At 38.8% G+C, this 13,575-nt stretch overlaps 7 non-coding genes across 7 annotated transcripts; 2 read left to right on the top strand and 5 right to left on the bottom strand.

Moving 5' to 3' along the window:
* Positions 1 to 3,529: 3,529 nt before the first annotated feature.
* Positions 3,530 to 3,601, top strand: Trnac-gca (transfer RNA cysteine (anticodon GCA)). The gene has a single exon. It is a non-coding gene; the product is annotated as a tRNA-Cys (tRNA).
* Positions 3,602 to 9,090: 5,489 nt separating this feature from the next.
* On the top strand, positions 9,091 to 9,162 carry Trnaq-uug (transfer RNA glutamine (anticodon UUG)). The gene has a single exon. It is a non-coding gene; the product is annotated as a tRNA-Gln (tRNA).
* Positions 9,163 to 9,299: 137 nt separating this feature from the next.
* Positions 9,300 to 9,371, bottom strand: Trnac-gca (transfer RNA cysteine (anticodon GCA)). The gene has a single exon. It is a non-coding gene; the product is annotated as a tRNA-Cys (tRNA).
* Positions 9,372 to 10,203: 832 nt separating this feature from the next.
* Positions 10,204 to 10,275, bottom strand: Trnaq-uug (transfer RNA glutamine (anticodon UUG)). The gene has a single exon. It is a non-coding gene; the product is annotated as a tRNA-Gln (tRNA).
* Positions 10,276 to 12,725: 2,450 nt separating this feature from the next.
* On the bottom strand, positions 12,726 to 12,844 carry LOC129780873 (5S ribosomal RNA). Its single transcript, XR_008744034.1, has one exon. It is a non-coding gene; the product is annotated as a 5S ribosomal RNA (ribosomal RNA).
* A 227-nt stretch (positions 12,845 to 13,071) lies between these two features.
* Positions 13,072 to 13,190, bottom strand: LOC129780757 (5S ribosomal RNA). Its single transcript, XR_008744020.1, has one exon. It is a non-coding gene; the product is annotated as a 5S ribosomal RNA (ribosomal RNA).
* Positions 13,191 to 13,417: 227 nt separating this feature from the next.
* On the bottom strand, positions 13,418 to 13,536 carry LOC129780642 (5S ribosomal RNA). The gene has a single exon (XR_008743986.1). It is a non-coding gene; the product is annotated as a 5S ribosomal RNA (ribosomal RNA).
* Between the last annotated feature and the right edge of the window lie 39 nt (positions 13,537 to 13,575).

Raw genomic sequence — 13,575 nt, 5'->3', positions numbered from 1 at the left:
CTTTATTTACCAAATCCGAGAATCCTCAATCTACGAAATGAGCTTATTAACACACTGCGCAATATCACCGGTTCAACCCTCGTCCTAGTAGACTTTAACAGACACCAGGGAACGTAGAAAAGTCCCAACCACAACCAGCGTGGAGTTACCATCACAGAAACCATGGAGGAGGTGGAACTCGTAGTGTTAAATGACAAGTCTCCCACCTTCGTACACGGTCGTATCGAAACAGCCATAGACCTAAGCCTTTCTAGCCGCATTTTACTTCCCCGCCTATTGTGGCGAACACACTCTGAGCCCTACTGGACAAATTCGACCCCGCATACAATCGCGCCATCCGCACTATCTCCGGTCTTTTCCCGTCTACCATCGCAGACGCAGCTTGCGCTGAGAGTGATGTACTCTCTTTCCGGTTCTATATAAGGAAAACATGTCACCGTGCGATCGGGTTTATAAACAAGACAGAAGGACGGAACGGGGAAGGTTTTCTTCTTGTCGAGGCTAACCGCCTCCTCCAGGAAACCACCGGCCAGAAACTGCCGATATCCGGTATCCAATGGAGTGGATCGAAAAGCTGGAATATGAGACGATTAAAAATGGATACAACGATAAAGAATCACTACAAGGCCGGTTCTAGCCCCATAGCCGTTCAGAAACGTATTGCGAAAAGTACACGGTACGCAAGGCACACTGTTCGCTACTCGGATGGCTCCAAAGCCTTAAAGAGAGTCGGGATAGGAGTGATGGCTCCAGATATCTCTATCTATCATCACCTTCCAGACGTTTGCAACTTTTTTTCAGCAGAGGTGGTCCCAGCGTACATTGCTGCAACCCATCCATCGGACAGTCCCGTCAAGATGCTGTCCGACCCGGCCAGTGTGGTATCAGCGATTGACTCGGAAAGATCGACACACCCGTGGATTCAACAAACCCTCATGGACACACCTCTAGATACCACATTTATGTGGATGCCGGGCCACTCTGGAATACCCGGAAACGAAGAAGCGGATAGTCTTGCAGCATCGGGTCGACGAAGGGCACATTTTACAGGTCTAGTTCCGGCAGATGATGTGAAAACATGGGTGTCCAAACAAATTGAGCAGAGATGGGCTCAAGAATGGTACGACGCTGGTCCACGTGAAACTCGGGAATTCATTCTACGCAAGATTAAAGCGACAATCTCTAAATTGGAGGATCTCCGGGGACACCGCGATCAACAGGTTGTTTCCAGACTTAGAACCGGGCATGCTGCTGCCTACAACATGGGCGGAAACAGAGAAAACTTCCAGATTCAATGCAGTTTGTGCCACAGTCACCAGTCAGTGGAACATGTGTTACGAGTGGTAACAACGAAGGGGTGTTTCTTCTGGAATTATAATTTTAGAACCCGATGTTTTGAGGTCCGTAAGGCGAATTATAATTTCCCTGGGAATTGCACATATGTACATAATATTAGTTTCAAATTATACGTATAAAAAAATTAATAATAAATTCTAGTTATAAGTTCATTGATAATTTTACTCACGTTTAGTCCCCTTATTAATTTCTACTAATTTCCAAAGCAGGAACAATCGTTTTCTTGGTATTTACTAGGTTAGAAATTAGATAATTCTGTATGTAATCCTCGATAGTATTAAGCTAGAATATAAGTTTGTTTAGGATATGTTTAGGATTGGTTAATTATAGTTGTACTCACTAGATAATAAGTATATATAATTAATTTCAAGTATTGCCAAATTCAATTCTCAAATCCGTAATTTTCAGCTAGCACACGTAATCAATTTGTTTTATTCTGTCTTTCACTTAGCCGACCGACGACAGACCTACCGTTCCTGTATTATCGATCCGTCACAGGTAGGGTTGTTCTTCCTCGATCATCGAGGGACTTATTGGTGAAGATGCGCAGCCAACTAGGGATGGCTAACAACATATCTTATGCCACTGTCCACAATACGATGAGCCAAGGACACTACACGGGATCCCTGGAAATATCAGAGACGCTTTAGGCAATGACACATCCACAATAGTTGCAGTGATTGCATACTTAAAAGATAACAACATGCACAACCGGACTCAAATCACACCACCAAACACACATTCGCATGGAGGAGGGCGAAGGCCCGACCGGCAGTAGACTCCTCTGTGATGCCACTTGTAGACACGATAAAGGAAAAGGCAACCACGGATCAATAAAATAAAGACGAGACATGAACTAGGACAACAAGAACAGATCCAATACGGGTCCAATAATTTACGATTCTCGAATATCTGTGAATCACTATATATAGTTTGTCATGGAATGGTTGTATAAGTGTGGAAATTTCTTCAGATCGTATTACAATAGTTTTGAATTGCAATGAATTATATATTTCAAAACAAAAATCCTCGACAAACTTCACAAAAACCGGGCATACCTAATGCACCAGGCAAACGTATGCTGTCCGACGCTCACTCGGTCGGACCTTACCAGAGGATCGTCTTCTATGACTATGAGACTATGAATTCGGAATAACACAAAAAAGTCCCCCGAAACATCTATTAGCTGGAGAATTAGCGAAATCGAATAACTAAAACTGTGATCGACAGTGACGTACGTCACCTTATGAGTCTAATTAGTGGAAAAGCCAAACAGTTTCATTCAAATAACGATGAATAATAATATGCTCTATATTCCTCCTCAAACAAAGGTCAATCAATGAAAGTTTTCTGATGAATCAAATCACGAAGACACATTTCAATCTACACCATTTCTGAATTATGTAAGATTTAGAGCGTACTTATACTGTATGTGTTACGAAGGTTACAACTCTAAAAAACTAGCCGGCGACAGTGATCATTATCTGAATAATTTAACGTTCACATTACGTGTACCCATCCCCGCATCAGTGTGAACAGCTTCGAAACATTACCTCTACATCATGGTTTAATAAGTCATACCTCAAATGATTCAATTAAAAATTAATGCTCACATTACATTTACTTTACACAAACTCATCACAGGTGCACGTAGCAGCGCACACTGCTCGCCACGCTCTCTGTACCGTTCGAAACGAAGGGCACCCATTGATGCCATAAGCGAAACCAAAATGTAGTCACATTATCGGGCTATTGAAGCGTCTTCAATCATGTAACTTATGCTACCACCTAACACAACTCCTCTCCATTCACCTAATGCATATTTGTCTGTCGTACCGTGCATTATCGCCATTCCTACGGTACTAGTTACACCTGATGTCAGCGCAACACAGTGGCAAATCGTTCAAATATCTTTATATGCCTGGGTGCCTTATGTACACACTTCATTATTCACTGGTTGCTAGGGGGCATCATGTATGTAGACAGAGGGCAGACCACGCCCACGTTATGTTCTACGATTGTGTGTGAGGTAAAAGGACAATGGTATCACGACCACACTCCCCTGACTACGCTTGGCATAGGTGTAGCGTTAATGTTTGCGTTCAATTAGCAGACATGGCAAGCATCACAGGACAAATGATGGTGTAGACCTTCTAGACCAGCAAAGATACATGGGGGTATAGCTCAGTGGTAGAGCATTCGACTGCAGATCGAGAGGTCCCCGGTTCAAACCCGGGTGCCCCCTCAGATGCTTTTTTACTATTTAACAATGCCGTTATATATGATAGTGAGAATTGTAATTTTGAATTGACTGCCACCATATGTAAAATTCCAAAAAATCGGAGAGGGTCTGGTCAACGGGTTGCCGATTTGGTGTGGAATTGCTCATATGTATACGTTCGAACACTCTCATTTTCTTTCTAATCACGATCTTTGATTCAATCTAGAACCATTAATTAAGGGGGGACCTCTGTCTGGAAGATCGAAAAAAAAAATGAAATGTCGTGATTTTTTTTCGGATGTTAGGAATAATTGAAATGTTTTTGGTGTTTTGGTTATTGCTTAGGGCATTTATGAAAATGTATTTTTAATTTTTTTGTGAGCAAGATAACCGATTATTATGCTGTTGACAGCTGGATGCGTAAATGCTGTTTGAAAAACGGTACCTTGCTGGTGGTATCAGTTCTGAAGCAACGTGATGTCGCAGAATGAATTCCAATTAATATTTTGAAACTTCAGTACAATATCTAAAGCGTTACGTAGGGTTTTTGGAAAATTTGATTGCAATTTTTGTTAAAAATGAGTTAATTTTCATGAAAAATCGCTGTATAGAAGCTCATCAAAAATAAAAAATAAATGTATTAAAAAACGGCTGTGTAACGCTTTAAATAATTCATTTTTACATGCTGATAAAAAAAATTTCAAGCCAAATCGGTCGGGTTGATCTTGAGATATTGAGACCACCAACATTGTGAAAAAACATTGTTTCGAGAAAAAAGAGTTTGAAAATTCGTACAGCAATATTATATCCCTTGAGGTGATCTCATGCTTTCGGCTTTAACTTTCCAACGAAATCAAATGTCGAAAAATCCTTTCAGGACATTTCCCAAAAGTGCATTGAAAAATCTATTTTTTCGACCTTCCAGACCAGGTTCCCCCCTCATTGATCTTTTTATCGGCCGTTTTACAATTTTCGCTTTCTATATATTTTCTGATACTTCTAACAAAAACATTTGCAAAAAAAGACATGTTTCCTTATAAAATGGAACACATATTTGAAATTTTCATCTATAATTTTTATTTGCAATCGGACTAAAAACACCTTCTATGATGCTACTTCAGAACATATATCATTCTCATATATTTTCATAATTCAATCCGAGTAAAACTTCTTACCCAAAAATAAAGAAAGATAACGGATAATAAAGTCCAATATAAACTTGATTGAAATTGATTTACAAAAAATCAAAAATTATACAAACCTCCATATTAATTTACCCAATACAGGTCGCACTCGGTTATCCGGAGTATTTTATTTTTGATTTCGGATATTTTGAATAATTTGTGTAATAATTCCGTATTGAATAGCCAATATGAGTATAAAATGAAAGAGCTTGACTAGCAGAACACAGTTAATTATGAAAAATGCAAATCCAAAATGGCCGCCATCACAAGATGGCGCCATATTTTTTTTTTTTTCACAACCTCATGAATATGGGAATCAAATGAAGAAGATTGGCTAGCAGAGTACAGTTATTTATGAAAAATGCAAATCAAAAATTGCCACCACCTCAAAATGGTGCCATATTTTTTTTTCAAATCCCTATCAATATGGGTATCAAATGAATGTGCTCGACTGGTAGAACACAGTAGATCATGAAAAATCCAAATCCAAGATGGCCGCAGTTCCCAAATAAACAATTACTTTTTAATGGTTTCATTCAGCTTGCCCTAATTGTATGTATGGTTGAGTATTTGTAGGGTTGTCACACATTAATTGAAATTTGACCCCGTTCCTGATCACTGATTGATCTGAAATTTGGAACATACCTTTAATTCTACTGCCATTATAAAACTGCGTATTCCATGATCTTGAAAAATTCAATTTGTCCGCCCCTAAAAATGGCTGAATGGCTTGACTTGGAGAATACATTACATTATGAACAACATAAATCCGAAAAGGTCGTCGTTACAAAATGGTAGACTATGTATTTTTACAATCCCCTCAATATTGGTATCAGATGAAATGATTTGACTAATAAAAAACAATACATCATCAACATATTCCGAAGAAAGCTAGGTAAGAAATAGAAATTGAAAAAAAAAGATGAATGGTTTTATTGTAGAGGAGTATACTAATGATACAGATAATTAACTAAAAACTAGAAAATAAAATAAGTAAAAATACTTTTTATGTAAAACGGTTTTATGTACTAAAAACTAGAAAATAATTAGGCAAGTAGCAGTTAGTAGTTATCACATCCGTTCCCTCATTATCTAGGGCATGAGACTAAAACAAAATCGTGGGGTATATGATGAAACAATTAACTGTTAATAATGGAATTCTAACGTTTATTTCTTACCCAATTTTTTTTGGAATATTCTCATGATGTACTGTATTCTCTTAGTCAAATCATTTCATTTGATACCGATATTGAGGGGATTGCAAAAAAAAATACATAGACGACCGTTTAGTGGAGGCGACCTTATTGAATTGATGCTGTTTATTATGCTTTGTGTTCTCCAAGTTAAGCCATTCAGCCATTTTTTAGCGGCGGCTTAATTGGATTTTTCAAGATCATGGAATACGCAGTTTTATAATGACAGTAGAATTAAAGATGTCTTCCAAATTTCAGATCAATCAGCCTGTTGTTGTGTTGTTGTTGGGGTCAATTTTCTATTAATGTGGGACAACCCTACAAACACTCCAACATACATACAATCAGGTCAAGCTGAATGAAACTATTTAAATAGTAATAAGTTATTTGGGGACTGCGGCCATCTTGGATTTGGATTTTTTATGATCTGCTATGTTTTTCTACTCGAGTACTCTCATTTGATACCCATATTTGTGAGGTTTTGAAAAAAAATATGGCATTATTTTGTGGTGTCGGCCATCTTGGATTTACATTTTTTATAAATAACTGTGTTCTACTAGTCAAGCACTTTCATTTCAAACCCACATTGAAGCGGTTCTGAGAAAATATGTAATCCGCCATTTTGTAGCGGCCTCCTTCTTTGATTTACATTTTCCATAAATAACTGTGTTCTACTGGTCAAGTCCTTTCATTCGATACGTATCCAATATTGTATGCGCGCGCAACGGAAAATGTTTCGCATCGTGAAAATTATATAATTTTCAATCGATTATTGCTCAGTTGCCGAAAGTTTCAAACTCAGAGAGTTCTAGTTTACCTTCCAAATTGCCATCGTAAACCACACCTTCTCTTGATTCAATCACGCACAAAAAGCATACTTAAGCGATATTCTGATGGTGAAACGCATTCATTTTTCGTGAAGATATCGACAAGACAACATCGTAATTGAACGAGTTGAACGTGCTGGACGAGCTGGATGGCGAGGGATCGAGGGATTCGTTACCTAGCCTGATCTGACCTGAAAGACATGCAGTTTGTTTGGAACTGTGAGGGAGGGCAGAAAAGCCGAGCCATCAGAAGGAGAAAAGAAGGTGACCAAGAGAGTATCAGCAAAGATATTATCGTTGCTGAAAAATAATTGCCAGTTCCCCTGGGAATTGAAAAATACATTCATGCGAAAGAGTTTTTTTTTAATGTTTTCTAACATATAACGCAGCGACAAAATACTTTTGGTTTTGTGATTTTTCAATCAAATTCAATCAGCAGGAAAGCTTCTGAACATTATTCTTCCCCATCATTAGGATATGTTCGTTTCCAATATTGCAACGGAAAATGTTTCACATCGCGAAAAACATAATTCTCAATCGATTATTGCTCAGTCGCCGAAAGTTTCAAACTCAGAGAGTTCATTCGCCTCTAGTTTGCCTTCCAAATTGCCATCGTAAACCACACCTCCTTTCGATTCAGTCACGGACAAAAAGCATACTTAAGCGATATTCTGGTGGTGAAACGCACCATTCTTTGTGTGGACACCGACTGGACAACATCGTTGCTGGACGAGCTGGACGGCGAGGGATCGAGTGCCTTTCTCAAGGCAATGAGGGTGGAGGTGTAATGCAGGAGTTAGAGTAGAGTTCCAAGGGCCTTTCTCAAGGCTAGAGACGAATGAACTGAGAAGTTTAAAGTCTATATATTACAAAACCATTCTATCCATGAAACGCATTCATTTTTCGTGAGGACATCGATAAGACAACATCGTTACTGAACGAGTTGAACGAGCTGGATGAGCTGGAAGGTGAGGGATCTAGGGATTCATTACCTGGCCTGACACAACCTGAAACACATTCAGTTTGTTTGGGACTGTGACGGAGCGCAGAAAAGCCGATCCATCAGAAGAAGAGAAGACGACCGAGAGAATACCAGCATCGAAAATTGGTTCCGCTTGAGACATCGGAGCAACCGCCACACACACACACACACACACACATATACGCGCGCAACTCTTTACGTTTGCTGGTTATCGAGAAGAATCCGGAAAGAAGTGATCGTTGCTGCAAAATAATCTGCCAGTTGTCCTTGGAATTGAAAATTATATTCAAGCGAAAGAGTTTATTTGAACGTTTTCTGTCCATATAATACTGCGACCAGATACAATTGGTTTTGTGATTTTTCAATCGAGTGCAATTAACAGGTGATTATCGAGTTAGCATTACCCACTGGTGGTGGACTTCGGGAAGAATACGGTAAGATAACGCTGCTGCAAAATAATTTGCCAGTTTCCCTTGGCATTGAAAATAACATGCAAGCGAAAGAGTTTATTTTAATGTTTTCTAACCATATAACACTGCGACCAAATACATTTGGTTCTGTGATTTTTCAATGAAGTGTAGTTAGCAGGGAAGCTTCTGAAGATTATTCTTCCCCATCAGTAGGATATTTTCGTATCCAATATTGGATGCATAAAACCTTGTACCTCCAACGTAACGCTCTCGTTTTCGAAGTCCCCCAAATATTAATTTATTCATTCATTCAGAATGGATTCATATTCAACAACACTAAATCAACGATAGTCCTACGTCACCATTGCGGTTATACCATAGATATAACCCACTCCCTGTTTTTTATGATTCGATTATCCGGAGGATTCGATAATCCGGAGTGAAAAATAAATCAATACTCCGGATAATCGAGTCCGACCTGTATTACGATATAGAATTTGCAAACATCCCTACATGATCACGAACCAGCACAACAAACAAAGCATGTTTTGTCGCCGTTCATTGTACATCTCTCGCCATTGTTGCGATTTCCCTTTTCCCCGTATAAGTTATTCTGTCAAACAATCGTACAGTGGTTATGGATAATACCGATCGTATTTCGTTATCATTGTTTTCGTCCTCCGATGAATACAATAATTTCTGGTAATTGTGAGGTTCGAGAAGCCACGAAACAATTATCGAGAGTTGTTCAAAAAATACTATTTCCCACATGATATAATGCAGCAGGGTGTGTTCAAATTTTTTGGAAGCAGTTCCAATGTATACTGACGGTACTGTAAGTTTGCTATAAAATCAATTTCTGTAGAATCGATTATAGCATTCTACTAATGACCTGTTTAGGCAAAGAAACATTAATCGGTTCCATGGTGTAACGGTTAGCACTCAGGACTTTGAATCCTGCGATCCGAGTTCAAATCTCGGTGGAACCTCTTTTTTGCATTTCGTATATCCAGGTATCCACATTAAATAAAAACCATAGGGGATGTAAGGAGGAATATATATGTGCGAAATCGGAATTGTTCAAATAATCTGAAAAATAATGAAGTAAGACAAAAAAGGATCTGAGAGGGGGCACCCGGGTTTGAACCGGGGACCTCTCGATCTGCAGTCGAATGCTCTACCACTGAGCTATACCCCCATAAAACACATTGTTCGTTGAAGTGTATCAAAAGTTGTTGTGATGATATTTTCAATCATGTTCACTTTACCCTTTTTGTTTTCTTTTTCATTGATATATAATGTCATGCCCTCATATGATATGACCGAGTTATCTAACCTTCTTGGTTCGTTATTTTCGACACTAGAAAACAACATAACACTACACAATAACAATATTGAAATGGAGTCTCTATCGAAATCTAGGGGAAGGGTGGTAACGAGGGACATGAAAAATACATAACATTATAACATTAGAATAAGTAAAAAAAAAATAAAATAAATACATTTGTAAGGATAGTTATAAGAATTGAGTGTGATGTGTAAGTGTAAATGAGAATGTGAATGTGAGTGTTAGTGTGAACATTGTTATAATCTCCTTACATCCCATGCTTTTCCTAATGTGTCACCCTTCTAAACTCGAGTCAACCGCGAGTAATCGGTTTCCTATTTTATTAACCATAGAATTAAGGAAACATGTTAATATATTCTAGCAAAAGTAAAGTTAAGAGTTTGGCTCCTTTAAACCTATGTAACAGAGCCTGTAAAAATAAACGGATTAATAAAAAAAAAGAGCGTTAATAACAATTGAAGAAAGTTTTAAGTTGTAAGTTATAAATCATTTTCCTTGATATTGAATTTTCAACATCCGATGGGATAGTAATCTAAAACGGTAATGATGAAATTGGACTTAAGAACTCAGCTTACTCATAAGGTGCACCGAGTGCAATGCTTGTCCAGGAAGAGGGTATCATAAATAATCCCCTTTTCTGGTTCACATATGTAGAACGGTCCCTACTGCACTACAAAAAAAGAGGTTCCACCGAGATTTGAACTCGGATCGCAGGATTCAAAGTCCTGAGTGCTAACCGTTACACCATGGAACCTATACATACAAGCGATACGAGCAAGCAATAAATAGTTTAAAATAGAAGCAGAAAATAACACGTAATATATCGAGTGCATTAGTGTGCGCGACCACGAATGTCAAATAATACGCATTTCATGTTGTTCTTCTGAGAATAATTTGAGAACAACATAAGATTATCAATTAACAATAATTTAAGGAAAAAGTACGGTTATATCCATTCAAACGTCATACTCGGGTTTCACGGAAAAATATAGCAAAAAAATATAAATGCAAAACTTCTGCGTAATGCAGCATCGTGTTATAAAAGTTTCTATTTGTAATAATGGGAATAATGTTTTATCGAGTCGGCTTCCGATATAATCGTCTACCTTATTTCTGTAAAACAAATTTTCATTCAAACTTCAACTGCTTACACAACCCTTTCCCATTTTTCTGGCAGAGTACGGATTTCTCTTCTGACGAACTGATGGTATTTTGAAACGATCCCCGTTCTACCCAACGTTTGGTCTCTTCGTGAACATTGAAATGCTGCCCAGTCAAACCGCGCGTCATCCTTCGGAACGAACTATATTCAAAACGGTCGATGTCTTTAGAATACGGCAGGAGAGGAAGATTGTCTCGTTGAAGTGTTTCCAGATAAGTTTTAACTGGTTAAATAACATCAGATAAATAAAAAAAATGAAAAGCGATGTCTTTCCTTCCATATGCAATATTTTTTGCTGCAATACTATACACTGAGAAAATGCTTCACCCTCTGCTGGTGCCACATGTACAGGGTTTTCCAACTTTAAATTCCGAAAGTAAATTGAAATAAAACACACTTAGAATTCGAATTTCGATGAAACTTTTATTTCAAATCAAAGTTTGGTTTATGCCATTATGTGTGAAATACAACATCATTCAAATGTCCACCTAGGGCTTCCTCGCACACATTGATCCGGAACAGGTAATTTTCGATGACTTTTCGGCACATATGGGGCGGTATTTCGGTCATAACTTCACGAATGTTGTCTTTCAAATGTTGAAGAGTTTGCGGAGAGTTGGCATAGACACGGTCTTTCGCATAACCCCACAAAAAAAGTCTAGCGGGTTCAAATCGCATGACCTGGACGGCCAATTGGCATCACCAAAACGCGAAATTATGCGTCCCTCAAATTTCGTTCGCAATATGGCCATGTTCGGTCGTGTTGTGTGGCACGTGGCGCCGTCCTGCTGAAACCACTTGTCATCCGTATCCATATCTTTAATTTGTGGCAAAAAAAAAGGTTAACATGCGGCCATAGCGCTCACCATTCAAAGTTACCGTCTCGCCGTCCTCATTTTAAAAGAAATACGGCCCGATGACTCCACCAGACCATAATGCGCACTAAACAGTGACTTTTGGCGGATGCAATGGCCTCTCAACAATCACGTGTGGATTTTCTGAGCCCCGTATACGGAAATTTTGGGTGTTCACATAGCCACCGAGCTCGAAATGTGCCTCATCGCTGAAGAAAATTTGATGCGAAAATTCAGCATTTTGCTGCTGTTGTTCGTTCACCCAATCGACGTATGCCCGACGCATTCCATGGTCACCACGCTCTAATTTTTGTACCAGTTGGACTTTATATGGATGTAGGTGCAAGTCCAAATGCAAAATTCGCCACAATGATGTGTTTGACAAGCCCAATTGCTGAGCACGCCGTGGAATCGAAACATTCGGGTCATCCTCCACACTGGCAGCAACAGCAGCAATATTTTCGGCCGAACGCACATTACGATGATGCACAGGTTTCACAATATCCGCTACGGATCCAGTTTGTTCGAATTTACGCACTACATTAGCGATTGTGTGCTCTGTAGGCCGTCCATGACGACCAAAATCCGTCCGTAAAGCTCGAAAAACAATTGCCGGTTTTTCATCATTTTTATAGTATAATTTAACAAAATTAACACGTTGTGCGATGCTAAAACGATCCATATCGTAAAATGGCAGACATTCAACTAACGATATGACGCTTTGGTTGACAGCTATGTCAAACGGTTGTCAGCGCAGGGCTGTATACTTTCGGAAGCCCGAAATGGAAAACCCTGTGGTTATGGTTGTTGTTGTTTTTCACGAAAATCTGTTCAAACAGTCATTGGCTATAGAAAGCAGTGCACTAATTCCAATTTGAAATTTGAAGTGATTGCTAGCGTTTTATCTCAGGTAATTAGAACACTAAATTTGACAGTTAATCAACATGGTATGATCGTTGACAAATCCAGCATCTTTATAAAGAGGTTTTATGCTGTCTCTGGATGAAAGTGTGTTTAGAACAGTGCATTTTACTTTGCATCAAATGCTATGATGGGAAATTGAATGAATAGTCCCCCACATAATCATTGCTTTAAATTCAACTAAAATAATGTCTTTTGGGGGGAATAATGAAATGTGTATTACATTTCGATGAAAAAAAACGATTTGTGAAAGAAAAAAAAAGAAGATGCCAACGACACGCGACGTTCCCAAGCGGTCACCCATCTAAGTACTGATCGCGCCCGATGTTGCTTAACTTCGGTGATCGGACGAGAACCGGTGTTTTCAACATGGTATGATCGTTGACAAATTCAGCATCATTATGAAAAGGTTTTATGCTGTCTCTGGATGAAAGTGTGTTTAGAACAGTTCATTTTACTTTGCATCAAATGCGATGATGGGAAATTGAATGAATAGTCCCCCACATAATCATTGCTTTAAATTCAACTAAAATAATGTCTTTTGGGGGGAATAATGAAATGTGTATTACATTTCGATGAAAAAAAACGATTTGTGAAAGAAAAAAAAAGAAGATGCCAACGACACGCGACGTTCCCAAGCGGTCACCCATCTAAGTACTGATCGCGCCCGATGTTGCTTAACTTCGGTGATCGGACGAGAACCGGTGTTTTCAACATGGTATGATCGTTGACAAATTCAGCATCATTATGAAAAGGTTTTATGCTGTCTCTGGATGAAAGTGTGTTTAGAACAGTTCATTTTACTTTGCATCAAATGCGATGATGGGAAATTGAATGAATAGTCCCCCACATAATCATTGCTTTAAATTCAACTAAAATAATGTCTTTTGGGGGGAATAATGAAATGTGTATTACATTTCGATGAAAAAAAACGATTTGTGAAAGAAAAAAAAAGAAGATGCCAACGACACGCGACGTTCCCAAGCGGTCACCCATCTAAGTACTGATCGCGCCCGATGTTGCTTAACTTCGGTGATCGGACGAGAACCGGTGTTTTCAACATGGTATGATCGTTGACAAATTCAGCATCATTATGAAAAGGTTTTATGCTGTCTCT

Source organism: Toxorhynchites rutilus, chromosome 3 (assembly GCF_029784135.1).
Source record: "Toxorhynchites rutilus septentrionalis strain SRP chromosome 3, ASM2978413v1, whole genome shotgun sequence".
NCBI lineage: Eukaryota > Metazoa > Arthropoda > Insecta > Diptera > Culicidae > Toxorhynchites > Toxorhynchites rutilus.
The sequence above is the reverse complement of the archived record's forward strand: the minus strand, read 5'-3'. Positions and strand labels throughout refer to the sequence as shown.